The sequence below is a fragment of the Schistocerca serialis genome, chromosome 4 (assembly GCF_023864345.2).
Source record: "Schistocerca serialis cubense isolate TAMUIC-IGC-003099 chromosome 4, iqSchSeri2.2, whole genome shotgun sequence".
NCBI lineage: Eukaryota > Metazoa > Arthropoda > Insecta > Orthoptera > Acrididae > Schistocerca > Schistocerca serialis.
In genome coordinates this window covers 414288111-414295610 of record NC_064641.1, presented here as the reverse complement: position 1 = coordinate 414295610, position 7500 = coordinate 414288111, and the positions used below count along the sequence as shown (strand labels likewise).

The following is a 7500-nucleotide window of genomic DNA, read 5'->3' as shown; positions in this document are numbered from 1 at the left end:
CCGGTGTCCGGGCCTGGTGAGGTTTCCCGTGTTGAGTCAAATTAAGCCGCAGGCTCCACTCCTGGTGGTGCCCTTCCGTCAATTCCTTTAAGTTTCAGCTTTGCAACCATACTTCCCCCGGAACCCAAAAGCTTTGGTTTCCCGGAGGCTGCCCGCCGAGTCATCGGAGGAACTGCGGCGGATCGCTGGCTGGCATCGTTTATGGTTAGAACTAGGGCGGTATCTGATCGCCTTCGAACCTCTAACTTTCGTTCTTGATTAATGAAAACATACTTGGCAAATGCTTTCGCTTCTGTTCGTCTTGCGACGATCCAAGAATTTCACCTCTAACGTCGCAATACGAATGCCCCCGCCTGTCCCTATTAATCATTACCTCGGGTTCCGAAAACCAACAAAATAGAACCGAGGTCCTATTCCATTATTCCATGCACACAGTATTCAGGCGGGCTTGCCTGCTTTAAGCACTCTAATTTGTTCAAAGTAAACGTGCCGGCCCACCGAGACACTCAATAAAGAGCACCCTGGTAGGATTTCAACGGGGTCCGCCTCGGGACGCACGAGCACGCACGAGGCGGTCGCACGCCTTCGGCTCGCCCCACCGGCAGGACGTCCCACGATACATGCCAGTTAAACACCGACGGGCGGTGAACCAACAGCGTGGGACACAAATCCAACTACGAGCTTTTTAACCGCAACAACTTTAATATACGCTATTGGAGCTGGAATTACCGCGGCTGCTGGCACCAGACTTGCCCTCCAATAGATACTCGTTAAAGGATTTAAAGTGTACTCATTCCGATTACGGGGCCTCGGATGAGTCCCGTATCGTTATTTTTCGTCACTACCTCCCCGTGCCGGGAGTGGGTAATTTGCGCGCCTGCTGCCTTCCTTGGATGTGGTAGCCGTTTCTCAGGCTCCCTCTCCGGAATCGAACCCTGATTCCCCGTTACCCGTTACAACCATGGTAGGCGCAGAACCTACCATCGACAGTTGATAAGGCAGACATTTGAAAGATGCGTCGCCGGTACGAGGACCGTGCGATCAGCCCAAAGTTATTCAGAGTCACCAAGGCAAACGGACCGGACGAGCCGACCGATTGGTTTTGATCTAATAAAAGCGTCCCTTCCATCTCTGGTCGGGACTCTGTTTGCATGTATTAGCTCTAGAATTACCACAGTTATCCAAGTAACGTGGGTACGATCTAAGGAACCATAACTGATTTAATGAGCCATTCGCGGTTTCACCTTAATGCGGCTTGTACTGAGACATGCATGGCTTAATCTTTGAGACAAGCATATGACTACTGGCCGTCCTAAGTACTTGGTCGGGTTCGAGAGAGGCGCAATCGCCCGGAGTTAGGCGAGTAGACGCTTTAGGTGCGACCACCCGTGCTCCCAACTGAGCTTGCCGCTGCCGACAGAGGCCCGGGAGCGTGCTGTCGTGGCATTGCCGGCGGGAGACAACACGCGCCACCTACGGTGACCGGCAGCTCCAACGCCGGCGCCACAGAAGGACAAAAGCCCCACTTGGGTGCCGAAGCGAACTCTCCCAGCACAGCGCACGCGCCAACACGTCCGCACAGCTGCGATACAAACCACCTGCGAGAACCGCTGGGGCGACCGAGCAGCAGACGGCGTCGCGGCGCCGAGCGCCGGGCGGCGGCGCATCCTCAGCGCACAAAGTCCTCAATCGGACCAGCACACTGCAGATGGCCACCGCGCTTCGCACCGGGCCCGCGAGGACCTACTTTGGCCGCAAGGCGCCGCGAGCAGGGGGCGCCGGCGCGCAGCTGCGCCGCCTGCCGCGTCCGTCGGCCGGCGCGCCTGCCACTGGCCGCCCCCACCAGCCGGCTGTAGCGCGTGCGCCCACGCACCGCGCTGCCAGCACGCCGGGCGGCCCCCCCTCACCGGCCGGGGACGGTCCCACCCAGCCACCGCCGCGTATCGCCTCACACCCAGATCCCCTTTCACGTTCGTGGGCATGGTGGGTATCCCTGAAACAACCGGTTAATAGCTCGACCGATCGTCGCCAACACTGATTCACCTCTAGCGAGAACAACCGCACCACAACGGGTTACCAGTTGTTCATTTGCGTAACGTCACCAGCAAACGTACACGTCCATCGCCATTTGCAACGAGTATTGCATGCCTGTGTCAGGTGTCACAACACACTACGTCTGCCCACATAGACGCAACAACATGTGCACGCCTAGAGAACACGTGGAAGGTCGACCCCGTACGTATGCGGTGTCCATTGCGCGAACGACTGTCAGCCGGCCTCTGCAGCATGTCGCAGATGTGGAACACGGTGCAACATGCTATCACGGTGTGTGAGAAGAGACGACTACGTCCGAATACACGCTCCACTACATCAACAGACTGCTCATGCTGATCGCCATCCAGGGCGTCCGTTCCTCCCACACGTCTGTATGGCGTACCACACTGCAATCCAGCTCTTATAGGGAGACGACACGTAGCTGCGTGCACAATATTTGGACTGTATGGTCCGCCGTTGCTAGGCGCAGTCGTCATATGGCCACATGTGCCACGATGTATCATTCAGTACATACGGACCAATGTGCAGTACAGTTTGTGGGTTTTGCGTACATCGGCGGACAGGTGACAGGCCGTACCACAACGTAGGCTGAGTACGTCGGCATGCGAAGGGCGTTGAACATGCAAACTTCTCACCGACCAGCTTGCGAAGGCAGGGGGGAAGGGGGGGGGGCATGTACGTCCTGCTGCTATCCACATTACAGTGTATAGCAGGAGCATGTGGAAAGTCAGCAACACCTGCAAGGTGTTTAACATGACGCGATACACAGGGGACCGGGCAGTGCGAGTAGCGAACTATATTGCGAGGGTTGCGGTTAGGCAACACTACACTAATTTAACGAGTTGCATAACAATTACAGAGCAGGTTCAGCGACAACGTGCGTCAGGTTAAGGCGCAATATAGTTTTGGTTACGGCGCACTTTAGGTTAGGTTAAGGCATATTATAGGTTAGGTTAAGGCATATTATAGGTTAGGTTAAGGCATATTATAGGTTAGGTTAAGGCATATTATAGGTTAGGTTAAGGCATATTATAGGTTAGGTTAAGGCATATTATAGGTTAGGTTAAGGCATATTATAGGTTAGGTTAAGGCATATTATAGGTTAGGTTAAGGCATATTATAGGTTAGGTTAAGGCATATTATAGGTTAGGTTAAGGCATATTATAGGTTACGTTACGGCACAACATGGGTTATGTTACGGCACAACATGGGTTACGTTACGGCACAACATGGGTTACGTTACGGCACAACATGGGTTACGTTACGGCACAACATGGGTTACGTTACGGCACAACATGGGTTACGTTACGGCACAACATGGGTTACGTTACGGCACAACATGGGTTACGTTACGGCACAACATGGGTTACGTTACGGCACAACATGGGTTACGTTACGGCACAACATGGGTTACGTTACGGCACAACATGGGTTACGTTAAGGCACAAACTAGGTTAGGTTAAGGCACAAACTAGGTTAGGTTAAGGCACAACGTAGGTTAGGTTAAGGCACAACGTAGGTTAGGTTAAGGCACAACGTAGGTTAGGTTAAGGCACAACGTAGGTTAGGTTAAGGCACAACGTAGGTTAGGTTAAGGCACAAATTAGGTTAGGTTAAGGCACAAATTAGGTTAGGTTAAGGCACAAATTAGGTTAGGTTAAGGCACAAATTAGGTTAGGTTAAGGCACAAATTAGGTTAGGTTAAGGCACAACGTAGGTTAGGTTAAGGCACAACGTAGGTTAGGTTAAGGCACAACGTAGGTTAGGTTAAGGCACAACGTAGGTTAGGTTAAGGCACAACGTAGGTTAGGTTAAGGCACAACGTAGGTTAGGTTAAGGCACAACGTAGGTTAGGTTAAGGCACAACGTAGGTTAGGTTAAGGCACAACGTAGGTTAGGTTAAGGCACAACGTAGGTTAGGTTAAGGCACAACGTAGGTTAGGTTAAGGCACAAATTAGGTTAGGTTAAGGCACAAATTAGGTTAGGTTAAGGCACAAATTAGGTTAGGTTAAGGCACAAATTAGGTTAGGTTAAGGCACAAATTAGGTTAGGTTAAGGCACAAATTAGGTTAGGTTAAGGCACAACGTAGGTTAGGTTAAGGCACAACGTAGGTTAGGTTAAGGCACAACGTAGGTTAGGTTAAGGCACAACGTAGGTTAGGTTAAGGCACAACGTAGGTTAGGTTAAGGCACAACGTAGGTTAGGTTAAGGCACAACGTAGGTTAGGTTAAGGCACAACGTAGGTTAGGTTAAGGCACAACGTAGGTTAGGTTAAGGCACAACGTAGGTTAGGTTAAGGCACAACGTAGGTTAGGTTAAGGCACAACGTAGGTTAGGTTAAGGCACAACGTAGGTTAGGTTAAGGCACAACGTAGGTTAGGTTAAGGCACAACGTAGGTTAGGTTAAGGCACAACGTAGGTTAGGTTAAGGCACAACGTAGGTTAGGTTAAGGCACAACGTAGGTTAGGTTAAGGCACAAATTAGGTTAGGTTAAGGCACAAATTAGGGTAGGTTAAGGCACAAATTAGGTTAGGTTAAGGCACAAATTAGGTTAGGTTAAGGCACAAATTAGGTTAGGTTAAGGCACAAATTAGGTTAGGTTAAGGCACAAATTAGGTTAGGTTAAGGCACAACGTAGGTTAGGTTAAGGCACAACGTAGGTTAGGTTAAGGCACAACGTAGGTTAGGTTAAGGCACAACGTAGGTTAGGTTAAGGCACAACGTAGGTTAGGTTAAGGCACAACGTAGGTTAGGTTAAGGCACAACGTAGGTTAGGTTAAGGCACAACGTAGGTTAGGTTAAGGCACAACGTAGGTTAGGTTAAGGCACAACGTAGGTTAGGTTAAGGCACAACGTAGGTTAGGTTAAGGCACAACGTAGGTTAGGTTAAGGCACAACGTAGGTTAGGTTAAGGCACAATATAGGTTAGGTTAAGGTACAATATAGGTTAGGTTAAGGTACGATATAGGTTAGGTTAAGGTACGATATAGGTTAGGTTAAGGTACAATTTAGGTTAGGTTAAGGTACGATATAGGTTAGGTTAAGGTACAATATGGCGTAGGTTCAGATACACATTGTTGTAGGGAAAGGTGTATTGGGGGGGGGGGGGCGGCGGCAGGTTCGTTGATAGTGATTATCGTAATTGGATGCCTGCGGTATTATCTGATTTGTCACGTCAGGATGCACTTTTGGCTCATGACAGGCGGCGCTCCAATTCCATGGTTGTGGCAGATCTGTGTCTTTCATTCCTGCCATTGAATGTGTGCTGTGACAGGAGGCAGTATTGTGATGTTGGGTGCACCCCTGTGTAGGACATGTGTGGGTGTTCGTGGCTTAGCTGAGCAATGTGCGGATGTCGGAAGGGTGGGATATTGTGTTTTCTGGGTGGACCTCCCGGTCTGGTAATGATAGTGTGGATTGTGTCATGTGGCGGAGAGGATGCACTGGATGTTCTTCCATGCTGGTGGTTAGATATTGTGTGTGTGCCTGTTACAGGCAGAGAGTAGTGTGTGATAAGAGAGTAGTGTGTGATAAGAGAGTAGTGTGTGATAAGAGAGTAGTGTGTGATAAGAGTGTCTGGCTGACGTGTGGTTCTCATTGTGTGCAGAGTCTTTCAGCATGTATAGGGACGGTTGTATACATTGTATTCTGATGGCTCTGCATCTATTACTCATCAGTGCCGTGTATACGGTTACTCTGGTTCCAGTCGAAACTGTTCTATCTCTGTACATTAGTGACACTGCGGCTCCACTATGTTGCCGCCCCTGTCGGCCGTTTCCCCCAGTGTATGGCTAATGATTATCAGCAATCAGTCTATTAGTCAATACCGGTAGTGTGACGACGTCAAATGTCCGGGATGGGGGAAGCTACACCCTTCCCGTGGGTCAGGGCCTAGAAAGACTCTTCCCACGCAGGAGACTCGGACTGTCGTTACTCTTCCGAGACATATATGTGCCCAGCGTTTTTTGCGACTGCGAGTGCAACGCCCACGGGTGCCGACATGGATGGGGCGCTTCCTAGCTGATGGCTCAGCATGAGAATCCGTACAGTGAGCAATGCGATCGCGTCTGTAGCTTGTACGTGGTACAGCTCGCAGCTCATGAATAGGGACAGCGGGAATGTCGCATATTGGAAATATCTCTTCATGAAACGCATGTTATAGGTGTGGATTGCACCTTACGAGTGCGGGAAACGTCCGCCGTTCATCCGCTGGCGATGCGAGTTTGGCGGTTGGGGTGGGGCACGAACGGGTGCAGGTGGTGTGATTGCCGGTCCACGACTTCGTGCGGCAGAGGCACTGGCGTATGGGTGCTGTGGTCGAGAGAGGCTGCATGCTTTGTGGGTGGCGTCGAAAGATGGGCACTGTGGGCCCATCGATGTCTTAGTCGGCTTGGCGTCCCATAGATGGCGGTATCGTCGTTGCAGGAGCTCATGCTGAGGGAGACCTACAGATGGCGGTAGCCCCGCCAGATGCTCCCAGATGGCGGCGTCAGTCGGCCCCTCCGGCGGCGGCCCGGTGGTGTCGGCCGCGAAGTCCTCGGCTGCGTCGACGGGCGGCGCAGCGGCCTCGCCCGCGTCAGGCAGCGGGCTCGCTGCTCCCCGGCGGGACGCCGGCTCTTCCCCCCGACCGATCTCAAGCGCCTCCATGAATTGGCGGACAAGCTGCTTGTGGGCAGCTTGCCGCCGTCGGCACTTGATTGCCTCAAGCGTTCGGTCGGGGAACATCCTGATGAGCTCTTGATTTACAAAGAAGAACCGGGCGTCCCTCTCGAGGAACAGTTCGGCCTCCGCCTTGGCGAGCGACAGGACTTCTTCCTCCGTCCACCTCGCGCGATGCCTCTCCGTGACGATCTCCGCGTTGGCGGCCGCAAGGTGTTGGCGGCGGCGATGGACCCCGAGACCGTTCTTGGTGGTGAAGCTGCGGTGGCACTCACTACAGGCGTATACAGCTGCAAAAGTTACAAGATTTTCGGCACGGCCGGTTGGCCGGCTAGGTGCTGGGGGAGTTGGGGTGGCACCTTCAGCGGAAGGGCCACCACTTTTTCTCTGAATACTGCCCCCAACTAAAAAAAGGGATAGTGCGAGGGGGGGCTGGTAACCCCCCCAAGCCCCTGGTGCGGTCTTCCACTCTGCGAAAATCAGCGGGCCCACGAGAAGGGGAGAAGACCGCAGGAGAGGAGAGGCTAAGAGGGCTAGGCCCATGTATTGCGCATCACTCTCCCTGTAACCATAACCCAAGGAAGGCACCTCGCAGCAGCAGCACGACTACATCAAGACCGCACTTCGAAAAGCCAAGTCCGGATGCAGCCACACCGCCGCCACTTGGCCACCTTAAGAGAGTCATAGTTACATTATTCTATCGACTAGAGGCTCTTCACCTTGGAGACCTGCTGCGGATATGGGTACGAACCGGCGCGACACCTCCACGTGGCCCTCTCCCGG

The 7500-nt window shown here is 52.4% G+C and overlaps 1 non-coding gene across 1 annotated transcript in view; it reads right to left on the bottom strand.

The window, feature by feature from the left end:
* LOC126476941 (small subunit ribosomal RNA) overlaps positions 1 to 1319 on the bottom strand; it is a 1905-nt gene extending 586 nt beyond the window's left edge. Inside the window, exon 1 of the ribosomal RNA XR_007587373.1 lies at positions 1 to 1319. This exon is cut by the window's left edge and continues 586 nt beyond it. This is a non-coding gene — a ribosomal RNA (small subunit ribosomal RNA).
* Positions 1320 to 7500: the final 6181 nt, after the last annotated feature.